An 18001-nucleotide genomic window follows, 5' to 3' on the forward strand; every position below is an offset into this window, starting at 1 on the left:
CCTCCAGAAGAGCCCTGCTGACACCTTGACTCCAGGCCCGTAAGGCTGCTGTTGGACTTTTGCCCTTCAGAAAAGTTAGAGAATAAATTTGTGTTATTTTAAGCTGCTAAACATGAACTACTTAGAGCAGCAATAGGAAATTAATGTATCTGTCTCGGAGAACAGGACAGATGGGAAGTGAATCTTGATGCAGAATAAACAGTAAGCAGGTGTCAACATTGCCAGGCACTTATCTGAGCACTGGAGACACAACAGTGATTGAGGCAGGAAAAAAAATTCTACTCTCCTGAAACCTACGGGTTTTTTTTTTCTTTTTTTTGTATGTGCCAGTTCTTATTATAGTCCAGGAAATAATGTCTGTATAATGCTAACTTCCTTTCCCAGTCCATCATTCATCAGCTAACTTTCTCTAAAACTTGAGAGTTTTACTTTTGACTTATTCGAATTTATCAGTATTTTACGTTACCATCTGTGCCTCCCCCCTCTAGTCCAAGGTATTTTAATGTCATAAAAATACCTTCCTACATTTTTCTATTAACTTTGTTTTATAGTTTTATTATGATAGATTATTATTCCTAATTACCCACTCACTTCTTCATATCACTATTATTAACCCATTCCTACCACGTGTCCCTATAAGGGAATAGACTTCACCACACCATTGTCAGGACAGGCCACTGGACTACCTTTGGCTGATTGAATGCAAGTTCTTTTATCTGATCATAAACTTGTGAGGGAGAAATAAAATGACTATTGTTGGAAGCCACTGAGACCTTGGGATGGTTGTCGTGCAGCTTACCCTCGGGAAATTTGACTAAAACATTTATGTTTACATTTAGGCCCTTTATCTATGATGCCATCACTGTTACATGCAGTTATCCTTTGTACATAAGTCTGTTTGGTCTTCCTATTCTGTTTCATTGATCTATCTGTTCGGGTACCAATTCAACACTATTTTTAGTCCTGTGATATTATAATGTGTCTGAATATTTCATGAGTTTCCACTTTTAGTCTTCCTTCTCAAAATTATATTAGCTTTTGTATGAATGTGTAAACTTCATTATATTTAAAATCAGTTTCATGTTCTCTTGCAAATTCTGAGATACTGATTATATATATACATTTAGTTTATAGATAAACGGGAAACCATTAATAGCTTTACAATGTTAACATGCCTTCTTTTATTAAGGTCTCATTTGATTAACTTTAGAAGTCTTATAAATGTCTCTGTGAAGATGTTGTGTTTTCTTCGTTGGTCTAATTCCTAGGATTTCATAGTTTGGGTTGATATTTTGAGTGGCATATTATCTTCTCATATTTTTAGTTGGTTTTTACTATGTAAGGTGCTGGACTCCAGTGTAAAGTACACCCAACTGAGGAAGAGAAGAAAATATTAGCACTTCTATAAATACTTATTTTTTATTTTATTTTAACATTTTAATTTTTAGGCAAATAGTACCTGATGTATTAATACATTAGTTCTATAATAATAATTATTATTATAATAATAGCTAACTTTTATGAGATACCAACTTTGTGCTATTCAAATGCTTTCCAAGTATTAATTCACTTAATCCTCACAATATCCTAAGTGGTAATTTTTTTCTTCTCATTTTATAGGCAAGAAAAATGAGGCAGAGAGTGGTTATGTAACTTGTCTAAGTTCACACAGGTGTAATGACTGAACCAAGATTTGAACCCAAGGCAATCTTGCTTTCAATCTCTACACTATGTTGTTTGTAAAGTACATAATTGCAGTTTATAAATAAACACTGGGATCATACTGGGCTCATAAAATGAGTTGGTTTGCTTTTTGAAGATAAGAATTATACGTTTTTTAAAGTTTATTTATCGAATTTTAGAGGAACCAATATTTTGAGACCAGTGGTGTAGAAAAATGCTATTAATCTTTAAAGTTTATCTTGTATCTGGCAATTTCACTTAACTCTTTTATTAGATACACTAATTTGTTCATTCTGTTGGGTTTTCTACATAATCTTATCATTTACAAATAATGACAGTTTTATGTCTTCCTTTCCAAGTCTTATCATTGCTAATTATTTTCCTCGTCCCATTGTGTTGGTTAGAGCCTTCAGTACTATACTGAATAGCAGTGGTGATAAAATATATCCTTGCTTTGTTAAGTTCAAAATTTCTTCAATAAACACTATCTAGCTGAGTCTTTTCAATGAAGACTTTTATTAAGTTAAAGACGTCATATTTGCTCCCCGTTTTCTTAGTTTCTTTTGTTTTCTCGTTAAATAAGTGTAAGATTTATGAAATGCTTTTTCTGTATCTACTGAGGTGATAAATGTTTTTTTTTAAGTCCACTGTCATGATGAATTACATTGATAAAGTTTTGATCAGTAAGCCATTGTACCATTCCTGAGATAATTCCTACAAATTCACTGTATTGTTCTTTTTTTTTTTTTTTTTTTTTTTTTGCGGTCCGCGGGCCTCTCACTGTTGTGGCCTCTCCCGTTGCGGAGCACAGGCTCCGGACGCGCAGGCTCAGCGGCCCTGGCTCATGGGCCCAGCCGCTCCACGGCATGTGGGATCTTCCCGGACCCGGGGCACGAACCCGTGTCCCCTGCATCGGCAGGCAGACTCTCAACCACTGCACCACCAGGGAAGCCCACACTGTATTGTTCTTAACAGACAATGTTTACTTGGCTAATATTTTATTTAGTATTTTCTTATCTGTGTTTAGAAGTGGACTATTTTCCTTTTTTGTTTGTATTGTCCTTATACAGTTTTAATATCAAGATATTAAGCTCATAAAATGACTTGTGCAGTTTTTATTTTTTCTGGAAAAGCTTTTATATGATAAAATTATCTGCCTTTTAAAGTTTCACTTAACCTCTAAAGGACCTTATTTCAACTAACTCCGAGGTATTTAGTTACCTAAGAAGAAAAAGGATACCAAAACTGTACTATGGCATTTTCTAGAGATATCTTATTTAGTCAGTTAAATATGTTCTGCAATTCATCATAAGATAAGTGAACTTTAAAGCTTCATAGTAGAATTTTGAAATATGTAGTATTTGGCAATTTTGGAAAAGATTAAGAACATTAGCGCTTTTGTATATATGCTTCATGGCACTGTCATTTGGTTGCCAACCATTTTTGCAGGGTGTTTCCCCACAATTCCTGTCAGATTACTAATGAAAAGAATTAAAATAACTACGTCAACATAAACTAAGTTTTATTGAGCAAACTGAAAGACGGAAAGGAATCAGGTCTCGGGTCTCAGAAGGTAATTACTATAAACATTAGATTTCTCGTGCAGGGAACACATTTGTTCTAGTGAGAAGTTACATCAAGGATATCCTCCTTCAAAACTGTGGCATTGCACAGGAAATTATACTCAATATTTTGTAATAACTGAGAGAAAAGAATCTGAAAAAGAATATATATATATATATATATAAAACTGAGTCACTTTGCTGTATACCTGAAACTAACACAACATTGTAAATCAATTATACTCCAACTAAAAAAAAAAGAAAGAAAAAATCATCATGTTGTACACTTGAAATATAATTTTAAGATGCGGATTGCCACTTGAGGCCAAAAAGAGGCAACTATTATTTGCCTTGATTGGGTCAGAATGTGGGGAAGGGTTTAGTGAGGTGCCCTCCTTAAACAAGTAAAAGCTGAGCACAGAAATCTTTACAGCTTTCAGGTAGCAACTTAGGCAGGGACTTGGTCGTTTTAGACCAAGGATGAAGACTGTAAGAGGTTTGCAATCTTCTTAATTGCAGATTCATTGTTGTTATTTCAAATGACTGCCAGTTTCATGTAATGAGTTACTGGAAAACTCTTAAGACCTTAGCAGGCTGTGTGCTCTTTTAGGAACGGCAAGGCATTTGGAAAAGTGGAAGCAAAACAGAGAGGGAGGTGACAGCAAACAAGACAAGCAGAGACTGAGCCACTACAAAGAAGAGCACAGGAAATTGTCTTGAGTCTGAGAAAAGACCTGAAGTTTGAAACAGAAATGCTTGCATTCTGTCATTATGCCACGCTATCTACGCTTTGTGGACATTCCAAGTTTGGCTGGGTTGCACTGGGGCCTGATGTGAAGTTAGGTAGCTGTGATAGCTGTGAAATGACAGCAACAGATGGACCTCGCTAGCATGAAGCAACCAAAGGTGTGCACAGTTTAAGGAACAATCCTCAATCCTGAGCTTGACAGACCATATAGAAGCAGGTTAGATCATTAACTAAAGGTCAGATATAAATACAGTGAGCTTGTTTGAGACAGTTGGGCATGCTCTAGTCTTCTCAATCACATTTATCTACCTGGGAGATAACCTGTCAGCTATATGTGTATCCATCTCTACCTTTGTAACAGAACAAACAAAAATCTCAAGAGATGGTTGAGTCCAATCTATTGTATTTGATGTCTTATTGAGAACACAATGGGCATAATATAGTAAAATAGATTTATATTCCTAGCAGAACAGAAGGGCCCAGTTCAGCAGACAAATATAAGATCACTTCTTGCCAAAGTGATGGCATATATAATTTAGCATATATAATTTTAATCAGCTACCCAAGTCAACAGAAAAACTTAGTCTTAAGTAATTTGTAGATGTCTTGAAACCCATTAAAAAAACAAGAACAATATTTTGACATTGTTCATATTATGCAGACAGGGCTCAAAGTTTATCTGTTAAACCTCAGGAAGGATTCTTTGGCATCTCTGATCTAATTATTATTGGCTTGGACCCCATTTGGACTAGTGATTAATTCACAACAGGCTCTATTTTCCATTATTAATCTCTCAAGACTTGAAAAGTTTATCAGACCCAAAGCTATTAGATACTTCAAATTCTGTACTTTTTGCTTACTTGCTATATATTGACTCCTAGTTTTTTTTCTGTTCCACTATTTTCATTCATGAAGCAACTGGAAAATGCGAGTGTGTGTGTGTGTGTGTGTGTGTGTGTGTGTGTGCCTGTGCACACACAAGTAGAAGTTTCATAATCTTTCAGGGAGAAGCACACTCACCTTCACAAAATATTCAGATTTAAGTTAGCAGAGCTGAGAAACACTGCATTCTCTTCCTCTGCTAACTCTCAAGCAGGGCGTCCAGAGCCATATCCTAAATGCCGACTGGAACTGCTCTCTGTCTCAGATGTGGAAGTTTACATCTGTAGATATTCATGTGAAAGCTTGATTGTGAACAGGTTGATTAATTCCCCAGCACATGCATGTGGGACTTTGCTTCTGAGGTTCAGTGCTAATGCGGGAGGGATTCACACTGCACTTTGGGAATTCAAAACTCCCCAAGAGAAAAAGGTTAAGCCTGACGTCAACTCAGAGTGAAAAGGCCAAGGCAGTTACAGAAACACATTTGCAGAGATACCAGATAAGAAAGTAATTTTGTACAAACTTCACCTTGTAATGTCTTTCAAACTGTGCAGGAAGTCAAACTGTTTTACAGAAGGGCAGTCAACAATCTTCCTCTGTATAGCCTGGACTTAGTGTTTCATTTTAGAAAAAGGAGTGACATTTCAAAGAGAAAACCACTGCTTGGAGGACTTCTGATTACTAAAATGATGCCAAATGTGTGAAAGTCTGCACTGAGTTCTTTGCATGATAACGTAGAAAGTTGTGAAGTTTATTTTTTAAAGAAATTGTTCTAGAAGAGTAGAAAGTTGTGAAAGTATACCTCAGGCAAAAGTTTGAATTTGGCTTCTGGTAGAGTAATGAGTCTCTTAATACTTTATCTTTTTAAAGTTCAGCTGCATATAACACAAACACAATTATGGCAGCTTAACCAAATAGGGGTTTCTTGTTCTTATACAGTAAGCCTGGACATAGGCAGGCCAGGTGGTGTAGCAGCCTTGTAATATCGTCAACATCCTGGGTTTATTTTGTCTTTCCGTTCCTTCACTCGCACGGTTACTTCACGGGTGCGAGATACCTCTGACCCCCCTTCTGTACTCCAAGCAGGAAGAATAAGAAAGCTATGAAGAGGAAGGCTGGCACCTGTGTCAGGAAAGCAAAACTACACAGCAATTCCTGGTTAGGTTCCAGCTAATCTCACCGATGAAGCCATGCCATACGGTCAGCCTTTGCTGTAATAGAGTCTGAGAAACGGTAGGGTCGGTTTGTGTTGGTTATTTTGTTTGTGTGTTTTTTGGCTGCATTGCCAATAAAAGCTGAAAACAAGGGTTCTTTTAGTAAAAACAAAGGGGAGCGTGGCTTCCGGGTAGACAACAGCATGCTGAGCCCCCTATGCGGCGTATTGACCAGGTGCCCGTTCTGAGCCGGCACTGCCGTGACGTTCCCACTGCTGCTTTCTACACTGTGCCCTCCTGTCCTTATTTTGCTTGACTGGAAGTAGATTTTGTTCAACACAGCCCTGATGCACAGAGCTGAAGTTCTCAGGGAAAAACGACGCTCCGAGAGCTTGCTGCTCCAGAGCCCATGGCTCCACAGGCTTGCAAACGACAGCTATAATGACCGCCCACGATCCCCCCACGTGGAGAGGCTGCCCAGGTGCGTCAGGCTGCCAGCCCAGGTGCGAAGTCAAAAGCAAGTCCGGCGTCATTCTTCACGTGGGGCGGCGCTGAGAGCTGAAACTTCAGGGATAACCCGTGTGGATAACAGAAAGCCCAAAGCAAACACTGGTAGAACTAATAGGATAAACCTAATGGAGATTTTAACATCCCTTGTCAAGTGCATACAGTAAAATCTCCAAGAGAAACTCTATGCTGGGAAGGAAACGTATTCAATAAACTTAAAAGGCTTGATTTTTAAAGCATGTTAACTGACAGTAACAGACTCAAATTAGAAATCAATAACACATCTAGATAAGCCTAGACGTTTGGAAATTAAAGAACTCCCTTCTAAATATCAAAGAAGTCAAGGGGAAAAAACACAAAGAAAATGAAAACTTGATTTGAGAAAAATGAAAATATAGCCTATGAAATGTTACGGGATGTTGTGGGATGTTGCTAAAGCAGTACTTAAAGGGAAATTCTTAAATTAGGAAAGAAAAAAGACTTAAGATCACTCTAAATTTCCACCTTAAGAATCTAGAAAAAGACAAGCAATTTAAACCCAAATATATAAAAGGACAAAAATAATAAACATAAGAGTGGAGATCAAGTAATACAAAACAAACAATGGAGGAAATTCACAAAACCAAAAGTAAGTCCTCTGAAAAGGTTAATAAAATATTTCTTTTGATAAAGACAAGAAAGTTAAAAAGAAAACCAAAAATTATGTCTTTCAGAAATAAATGAGTTTGGTTTTTTCCATATATTATAGATATTAAAGGAATAATAAGGGAATATTTTGAACAACCATATACCAACATATATGACAATTTAGATGAGGTGGACAAATTCCTTTAAAAGCAAGTTACCAAAGCTAACAAAATAGAAAATCTGAGTAGCCCCATAATAATGGAGTTGAATCAAAGTGCTCTGTGGTGACCTAAATGGGAAGGAAATCCAAAAAAGAGGGGATATATGTATACATATAGCTGATTCACTTTGCTGTACAGTAGAAACTAACACAACATTGTAAAGCAGCTATACTCCAGTAAAAATTAAAAAAAAAAAAATAAAGAATCTTAACTACAAGTAGAAATTGAGTCTCAAATGGCTTTATTGGTGAATTCTATCAAACTTTAAAAAAGGAAATAATGCAAATCCTGCAGATAATTTCACATAAAATAGAAAAGGAGTTAATCCCCAACTTTTTCCATGAGGCTTATATCCAGCCTGGCAATTGATCTTATCTGACCTACAGGTTAATAAATTAGCCTATTCCTGTTTCATAGATTCAGAAGACTTGAGATTCTTGGGTGGGAGACAAAGGACTTTGTTACTCACAGGCACCAAAGCAACATGAGTGCCGTCGTGCTTGTAGCTGTTCCCTTTGTTCTCAAGTCCCATGGAAGTGACACAAAGGACCCAAATAGATGCTGACACATGCAGGGACCTGCATTACAGGAGAGGGGTCCCGAGTCTGGAAAACACACTAACTTGTGTGTCTGCTGACGTGCAGCCTGAATGAAAGTCAGGAAAAAGGGTTTGGGTGTTAGCTCAGCTACTGATATATTCCCAGCACAAGACAAATCACCTGTGTTTTGGGATCTCAGCTTCATTATCCATAAAATCAGAGGATTTGGACAAGGTGATCTCTCAAGTCCCTTCCAACTATGATTTTAAGTGTCCATGTCCATGAACTAAAGAGGCTTGAAAAACAGAGGCTTAACTTATTTTATATAATGGAATTAAGAGCATGAAGTTAAAGACATGAGGAACTAACTCCTTTGGTCAACTTTTGGCCTGAAAGTATCAACCCCCCTAACCCTATGACTCATACATTACCTGGGGATCTATAACTTCCTGACACGTATATTTAAGATTTCAGATTTGTACTTCTCATAGTATTGTATTCTTTTCTTATCCATTAAAAAATATCTCTTGATGGTGAGAACAAATCAAGTAAATATACCTAGGTGTTTCTATGTATATGCAAGTACCTAGCAAACATCCAAGTATATGGGTACATAACTATATTTACATATGTATGTGGGTATATATAAAATATACAAATGTGTGTGCATGTGTACACATTGATAAATACACACATACCTCAGAGACACTGCCTGTTTGATTCTAGACCATGGGAAAAAGAGCCACACCAATTTTTTGGTTTCTCAGTCCATATAAAAGTTATGTATTTAAAAACAATTCCACCAATAACACATGCTCTACATAACATCATGTTTGGCTTTCAGCTAGAAAAAAATCTGAAAACTAGTGGCTTAAACACAGAAAGGGCTTCTTTTTCTCACATACAAGACACTGTGTAGATAGGGAGTCCAAGGCTGCTGTAGCTGAAGCCCTGCAAGATCATCAAGGCTTCAAACTCCTGTTTCCTATTTTGCCTTCCTCAGCAATGTGGCCTTTGCACTCATGTTTGCATAATGGCTGCTGCCCCTCCAGCCATCACATTCTCATCCCAGGCAGGAAGAAAGAGAAAGATCCAGAAGCCTTTCCCATAAGGCTTTGTCTTGTCTTGAGAAGGGATCCTTTCCCCAAACATGTCTGCCTATACCTTACTGGCTATAACTAGATAACATAGCTTTCCCTATCTGCAAAGTTATTTGGGGGAAGTGAAGATATTTACATGTATGCTGGAAACCTTGATGATCATCTCCAACAAAACTGGAGTTCCGTTAGCAAGGAGGAAGGGGAGACTAGATCATAGTAAGCGACAAGCAGTTTCTGCCATATGCCTACTGTAGAAAAGTTAGAAAAAAATGAAGAGGCATTTCTCCATTCTTTTCGTTCCATTTATTTATTCCTTTGTTTAGTCTTTCTCCTTCTGTCTCCTGATCCATACCTTATTTGAAAAATAGAGATTTTCGTGGTCTTACCTCAGAGAGTTAAAGCAACGTTGAGGCTATATCCTTAAGTGATAGCTTTCTGATAAAAAGAACATTTCCACACGCCCCACCCCGAGCCCGGGAGAATTTAGTAGCCCAAAGATAGAACCTTTAAGGGGGAAAAAAATGTAGATAAGGGTTTGGGGCAAAAAATGGTTTCATGATAGACTGTCAGCATTTTATCTGGGTCACAAAACAGGCCATTTCCTGTCTTTGCGAAGCCCTACACTTCTTAAATCACTGCCCTGTAACCGGCGTGTGGAGCCAGACTTGGTGGAGGCCACAGAGGCAGCAGCCTTCCCCGCCTGAGTGCCCGGCGGCTGTTTACTAATGGCTCTAGACACTGATTGCTCACCATTGTCATAATCGCCGTGGGTTATATTTTTGAGTGCCCATGGGGGGCATGGCACTGCACGGTGCAAAGTGTTTACTGTCCTGTTTCTGCTTCCGAATCCTTAGATGTTGTGCTCACACTGAGCTCAGCTCAGACTGCAAGCAATACTGTCCGCTGCTGTCAGCTACCTGAAGTTAAAGCTTTTCATACTGTGGACATTCCCGGAAGGAATCTGATGAGACAGTGACACTACCACTTTTTAGCTAAGTTTCTTCATCATTAATGGATTTTCTCAACAAGCCTATTAGCAGGTACTATTTTCTTGATTTACAGAGCTCAGCAATGGCATCGCTGACTTCAAGGTTGGCCAGAACCTTAGGGATTTGGAGGAAAAAGAGCTAATATTTATCAGTCCTGGGGACAGTCTTACACACTACTAGGTATAAAATAGATAACTAATAAGGACCTGCTGTAGAGCACAGGGAACTCTACTCAATACTGTGTAATGGCCTATATGGGAAAAGAATCTAAAAAAGAGCGGATATATGTATAACTGAATCACTTTGCTGTACACCTGAAACTAACACAACATTGTAAATCAACTATACACCAATAAAAATTTTTTAAAAATAAAGATAAATGCTTTATATTTCATTCTCGAATTCTCTCTCTGAAGGTGTAATCAGTACACACATTTTGTAGACGAGGCAGCTGTTAGAAGAGTTTAGATGAGTTGTCCAAAGTCACATAAGCTGGTAAAAGATCAAAGCTGAACTTGAACCTGGGTCCTAATTTAATTATCTTTCAGCTACAGTACACTGTCCTTTAAGAAGTGTCATAATATTTCACCAAGAGGTCACAAAACCCAACCTTCATTAGTGAATTGGGTTTAACCTAAACTGAAGGACCCTCACCTCTTATTGACATCAGTGGTTTTACCCCATATGAGGAAGAATAGGTGCTTTCACAAAGTAAGTGAAGGGACTTAGGAAGTCTAACGGAATTCAGGAATAGGGCATATTATTTTCTTCAAGGTATATTATGTACTATGTACATTTAACATAGCAGAACTAAAATTACATCTACCCTTGTTTATTGTGCTTTATCTCCGCCGTACATATTTACATTTTTATTCTGCTTACTGACTTTATGAGTCCTCCATCGTAGTGATAGTTTTCCTAATAGAGTTTTCCTAATCGTTTACCCTTGCTCTTAACTCTTCTTTCATTGAGTAGCAGTTCCTAGCGATGCTATATTTGATTCGTGCTTTCTTGCTTTTGTTTGAGTGCTTTCGTAATTTTCATCCTCATTCACGTCAGCCTCAATCCCCTCCTGCATTATTTCTGAGTGGTACTAACTGCACATTTATTTCCTGAGTATGTTTTAGAATCCTCCCTCTACCCTCTGTATTTTACAATTGCAGATGGCTTTTCTGCAGCATTCGTATTTTCTCAGAGTCTCTACTTGTTAGAGCTTGAGGCTCCGCTCACTTAACGATTCAGTAAGAACCTGCACATCTGCGATTATCATCACTATTGAACCTGACTGTGCCTTCTATTTCATAGGTGTCATGCTTTTCCTTATTTCTAATAATTCCATCTGTAATGATTTTAAACTGTATTATAACTTTAAAAAGGAATCTTGAAGATCTTCTTTTGCATGTTTCCTTCTCTACAGATTTTGCTGTAAAGAGGCTGCTCTTTCCTGTAATCGTTCTCAGTAATGAAAAGTGTTTATATTAGAGACTAAAGCCCGAAGTTGTAGCATTAATCTCTCCTGTTTCTTATGCCACACTCTCTGGCCTTTAACCCCCATCTCCCATCTGATAACATGAGATACACCATGTTTGTAGCTTTTCAAAGCATTTTTCATTAGCCTCATACTGTCTTGATATTCAGGCATTGCCTCTGACAAGCACGATTATTTAATAATGTAATATTCTGGCCCATGTACTTCCCTACGATTACATGGTTAGAAAAAAAATGATTAGTTATATAATATATTCTGATAGAGACTAAAAGAAAATATAATAGCAGATTTAAATATAGTTTTGAAATAAATAGACCAATTGAAGGAAAGAAGGCTTGCATAAGAACCAAGAAAAGAGCACAAAGAACCCTGGGACTAAATGCAAAGGAATAGTAAAACAGCAACAGCTGTCTATAAAATACATGAAAATTAAACATCAGGTTCTTGGCATATTTTTACCTCACAGAATCATGATACAGTTTTTAACCCATTTGAAAGAAAACCAGCAAGCATTAGAATTACCCACAGTAAATGGCCGAGTAGATACTGAACAAGGCAGCCTGACATTCGACCTGCCCACATCAAAACGCTGGGGCAGGGGCTTCCCTGGTGGCGCAGTGGTTGAGAGTCCACCTGCCGATGCAGGGGACACGGGTCCGTGACCCGGTCCGGGAGGATCCCACATGCCGCGGAGCGGCTGGGCCCGCGAGCCATGGCCGCTGAGCCTGCGCGTCCGGAGCCTGTGCTCCGCAACGGGAGAGGCCACAGCAGTGAGAGGCCCGCGTACCGCAAAAAACAAAACAAAACAAAAACAAAACGCTGGGGCAGACAAGGGTCCAGGTGTGCCAGCCTTAGCTGGGCTCAGAAGACAGTAGCACTATAGGGACCCAGCCTGGTGAGCAAAACTTTTGAGTCAAGAGAGGACACAGCCGGGGCTTAGGTTGGCTATAAGTGTGTAAATCTGAGCACTTAAGATATTCTGGGGTAAGGCAGACCTGCTCCATTTACAGCTGATTCTGATCATGGGAAATGCATAGAGCATGTAGTCGGAAACTGCATTATATCACATGCTGTTATTTATCAGTTAGAATGTATGCGATGCATACACTAACGGAAGGCTGCAGAGAAAATAGTTCAGGAGTCAAAATAGTTAAGTGGAGACAATCAATCTATATTACTTTTAAAAGTTTGGAAATCCTTGCCTTGACAATAGAAAAGTTGAGTTTTTTATTTTATGTCATTTTCTTGCGTGATTTAAGCTTATCTATTTTTGTACTATTTCTCCATTAATAAGAAGCTCTAGTCACTTCTTTTCATTGTACTACATAAGCACTCAGTGACAATTAAATTTCCTACTCCTCTCACATTTTGATTCTTTAAGCCCCCTTTTAGTAACTTGTAAAAAAAAAGTCTCTCTATAGACAAGGATTTTACATGTCCAATAGTGGCCTTGAGAAGGGCTACCAATTAGACATCCATCTGTGCATAAATATTTCCCTTAAAAAATAAGTCTAGGAAGATTAGTTTATTTTGGCACTCAGGGTAAATTTCTTTCATCAGCATATTACTGGCCCTCCCCTCTCCCACAGTTTTCTTTCTGCTGCGCCCCAGTCATGAGACCAGGTGACCAGAGGGGTAAGGACTCTCTGAAGCTAGCCTGAGCGGACACATGGCAGGAGTCGCTCCAAGAGACAGCGTCAGGGCCCTCCACTCTCCTGGGGGCCCACCGCTGCCTCCCAGCAGCTCACCTCACCCACAGGTGTTGCAGTGGGCTTTGTGGACCCTTTTCATACTCTTTGCCTTATCCAACGCTTCCATCCAAGGCTTCCCCGCCTCAAACCTTGGGAGCTGGTTGTTCACGGCTCCCTTGCTCATGAATAGTTGTTTCTTAGGCTTTGAATAAAATATAGTCCGATATTCGTTCACTCACCCAGCCGGAGAGCTTCCTTTGGAGGGCAGAATAGTTAGGGGGGCCAAGACCCTCACTCCCCGGGGACCCCAAACCTGGCCTGGTGAAGACTGGAGGACCGCTAAGCACTCAAAAACAAGATTTGTGACAGAGCCAAGAAAGGAGAATGGAAACTCTGGAGTCCAAGGAAAGGCCTTGGCGGGGGGCGACACCCAGCAGTGAGTGGCCGTGTCAACCTGCCGGCATTTGTAAGGCCGAGTCGGGGGCAGGGCTGGAGGGGGTTGGTCAGCAGGGTGAAGTGTTTTTAAGAAGAGACAGAAAGTTCATAAACAGCTCTGTACCCCCTGCAATTCTGATCTGAAGCTTCCGGAAGCAAGTGAGCTAGGAGTGGGAATTCCCATTTAGGGACAGGTAGCTAGCCGACAGCTCTGAAAGGGGAATGATGTGAAGCCAGCCTTTGCTGGAATTAGAATAGGGGTCAGTAAGATTTTGCTACAAAGGGTCAGAGGGTAAATACTTTAGGCTTTGCCTGCTATGAGGCAACACTGAAGACACTGTGCAGGAATTTATATGGCAGAAGAGAAGACAAATTTGCACAAAGATGTTATGGATGACCTTCAAAATATAATGATGACACTTAAGTTCGCTTTTAAAAATACAGGCCTACTAATGAGAAGAACGGAATTCTCTTCTGAGGGCATGGCATTTTGCTTAATTGAGGTTCAAACTTAGTTTTCACTACAGTTAGAATTAATTGCAGATTTATCTGTTAATGTTGATCCAAAATGAGATCTTAAGTATTTCATTTTCAAAAATATCTTTTCACACTTACAGGTATCACCAAACACATGTCAGTAGAGGAATATATGATTTTTCAATTTTTAAAAATTTTTTGGCTGCACTGGGTCTTCGTTGCTGCGCGTGGGCTTTCTCTAGTTACAGTGAGCAGGGGCTGCTCTTCGTTGCGGTGCGCGGGCTTCTCACTGCGGTGGCCTCTCTTGTTGCAGAGCATGGGCTCTAGGCATGCAGGCTTCAGTAGTTGCGGCACGTGGGCTCAGTAGTTGTGACTTGCAGGCTCTAGAGCGCAGACTCAGTAGTTGTGGTACATGGGCTTAGTTACTATGCAGCATGTGGGATCTTCCCCGACCAGGGCCCGAACCCGTGTCCCCTGCACTGGCAGGAGGATTCTTAACCACTGTGCCACCAGGGAAGTCCCGGAACATATGATTTTAATTGAGCGTACTTATCGATTGGAAGGCATATAGAATTCTATTATATTTTTCTCTTGATGTTTGATATTAGCATGCCATTATATTACATATTAGTAATTTCCAAAGGAAGACTACATGAAAGTTCCTCCATTGCACCGTTAATTGGATTTTTAAATATGGACTTTTTTTTCTTGCATTTGGATTAAGGTCTGAAAAATGCTGCTAGAACTATATAATTTGAACTTGGAAGCTATATCTACTTCTGCAAATTTGTGTGGAAATAGAGACCTTGTTTTTCTGTTTTAACTTTTAATAGAACATGACATACATAAGGAAGCTTTATTTTGTTTCAGACAGCATTAGTCATCATAGAAATGACTCTACTGCAGAGTAAGTTTTGCATATAAGCGCTCTTTTACCTTTTGTAATTTTACGTCAAATTCGTTAAGGAATGTTACCCAGTCAGCACTAAAAGCTAATTTCCAACCATCCAGTGTTTGATAACAGTAGTTGAGGGCAGTACTTCCAATCACTCAAAAGCAGAAAAGCCATTCTCAGCTTGTGGGCCGAACAAATACAGGCAGCAGGCAGGATCTGGCCTGTGGGCCTTTGTTTGCCAACCTCTGACTTAGACTGTAGGGCCTCTGGAGTTGGACTCCCAATACTTACTGAGCCTTGTGACTTTGGGCAAATTATTTAACCTCTCTAAACCCTCTAAGACAGGATGAGAGTTTGCCCCCTTCCTAGATTTGTAAGGATTAAATGAAGGGAGTGCCTGAAATACTGTAAACAATTAGTAAATAGTCTTTAGTAGTAAAATAGGGAAACCACCACAATGCTATAAATGGATCAAATAATTCAACCATGTGAAATAAGACTGGGAGGGGTGGCAGGGGCGCGGGGACAAGGACGGGAGCTGCTCTTCTGGAAGTGAAGCTAATGCAATAAACTTGGGGAGCCTGCCGTGGAGGACACCTGCCCATCACCAGTCACCTGCTATCTGCGTTCTTGTTGAGGGATTCTTCACTGGTAGAATTATGGTAAGTACTCTATTAATACTGCCATCATGGCACTCTCTGTTTTGTTCTTTATAACCACATTACGAGCTAGGCACTGATACCACTGTATAGGCCAGGGAGTCAAGGCTGCCATCCTGGAGTTTACCCAGTTCAGCTTCTCCCAGCGTCCTCGCTCAGGTCATCCACCCTCACCAGTTCCCGGCAGCTGTTCCCCAGCTAATCCCACTTCTTCCTCCTCCAGAGTACCTGCCGGCAGAGAGCGCGCCTCATGGGTTTTGCCCCTCCTCAGACCTTGAAACTGCCTTTAAAGGTGTTAAAGTCCTTATATATGACCTTTTACGTGACCTGACTATGTGTCTACCCTCCTTCCACGGTGGGTGATCCTGAAACGGCAGGTGTGTCTTATTTATTTTTGTGTGAACAGAGATGACTACTGAGTAGTCATTCAGAAGAAAGTATTGAATTAAGTAATGGATGAATGAAGATCATTACATAAATGAAATCGTATTTTATAATCATTCCTCGAGGACTAAAGACAGTGAGTGCTCTTCAGGCATTTATTTCATGCATTCACTATTTTCTTATTCTTTTTTATATTATATTATTTATTTATAAACTAAAAGTAACCTTTTATAGAAAGAACACATAGATTAACATGCATTCAGGGCTTCCCTGGTGGCGCAGTGGTTAAGAGTCCGCCTGCCAATGCAGGGGATACGGGTTCGTGCCCCGGTCCGGGAGGATCCCGCATGCCGCGGAGCGGCTGGGCCCGTGAGCCATGGCCGCTGAGCCTGCGCGTCCGGAGCCTGTGCTCTGCAGCGGGAGAGGCCACAACAGTGAGAGGCCCGCGTACAGCAAAAAAAAAAAAAAAAAAAAAAAAAAAAACATGCATTCATGTTCAGGTCCCAAGTTTGCCATTAAAAAGCTATGGGGACTTAAGCAAAAAAGTTCACTTCTCTGTTCTTTCTTTTATTTCCTTATCTGAAAGTTATCTTTAAGATCCAACTCAATTCTGAAATTCTATGATACTTTGCAAAGCATAAGGTTTACTTTTGATAATTGATTCTGTATTATTTGTATTTTGAAAAATAACCTGTAAGATTTAAATTAGGTAGAGAAAAGCAAATCAAAGCTACGAGATGGGGCTTCCCTGGTGGCGCAGTGCTTGAGAGTCCGCCTGCCGATGCAGGAGACGCGGGTTCGTGCCCCGTTTCGGGAAGATCCCACATGCCGCGGAGCGGCTGGGCCCGTGAGCCATGGCCGCTGAGCCTGCGCGTCCGGAGCCTGTGTTCCACAAGTGGGAGAGGCCGCAACAGTGAGAGGCCCGCATAACGCAAGAAAAAAAAAAAAAAAAAGCTACGAGATGCCCCCCCACACCAGTCAGAATGGCCATCATCAAAAAGTCTACAAACAACAAATGCTGGAGAGGGTGTGGAGAAAAGGGAACCCTCCTGCACTGTTGGTGGGAATGTAATTTGGTGCAGCCAATATGCAGAACAGTACGGAGGTTCCTCAGAAAACTACAAATAGAGCTACCATAAGATCCAGCAATCCTACTCCTGGGCACATAGTTGGACAAAACTCTAATTCAAAAAGACACATGCACCCCTATGGTCACAGCAGCACTATTCACAATAGCCAAGACATGGAAACAACCTAAGTGTCCATCAACAGATGAATGGATAAAGAAGATGTGGTACTTGTATACAATGGAATACTACTCAACCATGAAAGGAATGAAATAATGCCATTTGCAGCAACATGGATGCAGCTAGAGATTATCATGCTAAGTGAAGTCAGTCAGAAAGAGAAAGACAAGATACCACATGATATCACTTTCATGTGGAATCTAAAATGTGGCACAGACGAACCTACCTACAAAACAGAAACAGACTGACTTAGAGAACAGACTTATGGTTGCCAAGGGTGGGTGGGGGAGGGATGGAGTGGGAGTTTGGGGTTAGTAGATGCAAATTATCACATATAGAATGGATAAACAACGAAGTCCTACTGTAGAGCACAGGGAACTATATATATTCAATATCCTGGGATAAACCATAATGGAAAAGAACATAAAAAAGAATATATATATGTGTATAACTGACTCACTTTGCTGTACAGCAGAAATTAACACAACATTGTAAATCAACTATACTTTAATAAAAAAGATTTAAATCAGGACTTAAAAATATCTCAGCTCTACATGGCTTTGGGAGATAAACAGTGTCCTTTTATTGTTTGATAGAAATATGTAAAAATACATATTTGGTATAGGAATACTAAGTTTTGTTAAACTGTTTCCTTGAGTTTTTTTTTTTTTTTTTTAATATAGCCCATCAGCATCCTAACTTGATGCATCCT

The sequence above is a fragment of the Lipotes vexillifer genome, unplaced genomic scaffold, assembly GCF_000442215.2.
Source record: "Lipotes vexillifer unplaced genomic scaffold, Lipotes_vexillifer_v1.1 scaffold344, whole genome shotgun sequence".
NCBI lineage: Eukaryota > Metazoa > Chordata > Mammalia > Artiodactyla > Lipotidae > Lipotes > Lipotes vexillifer.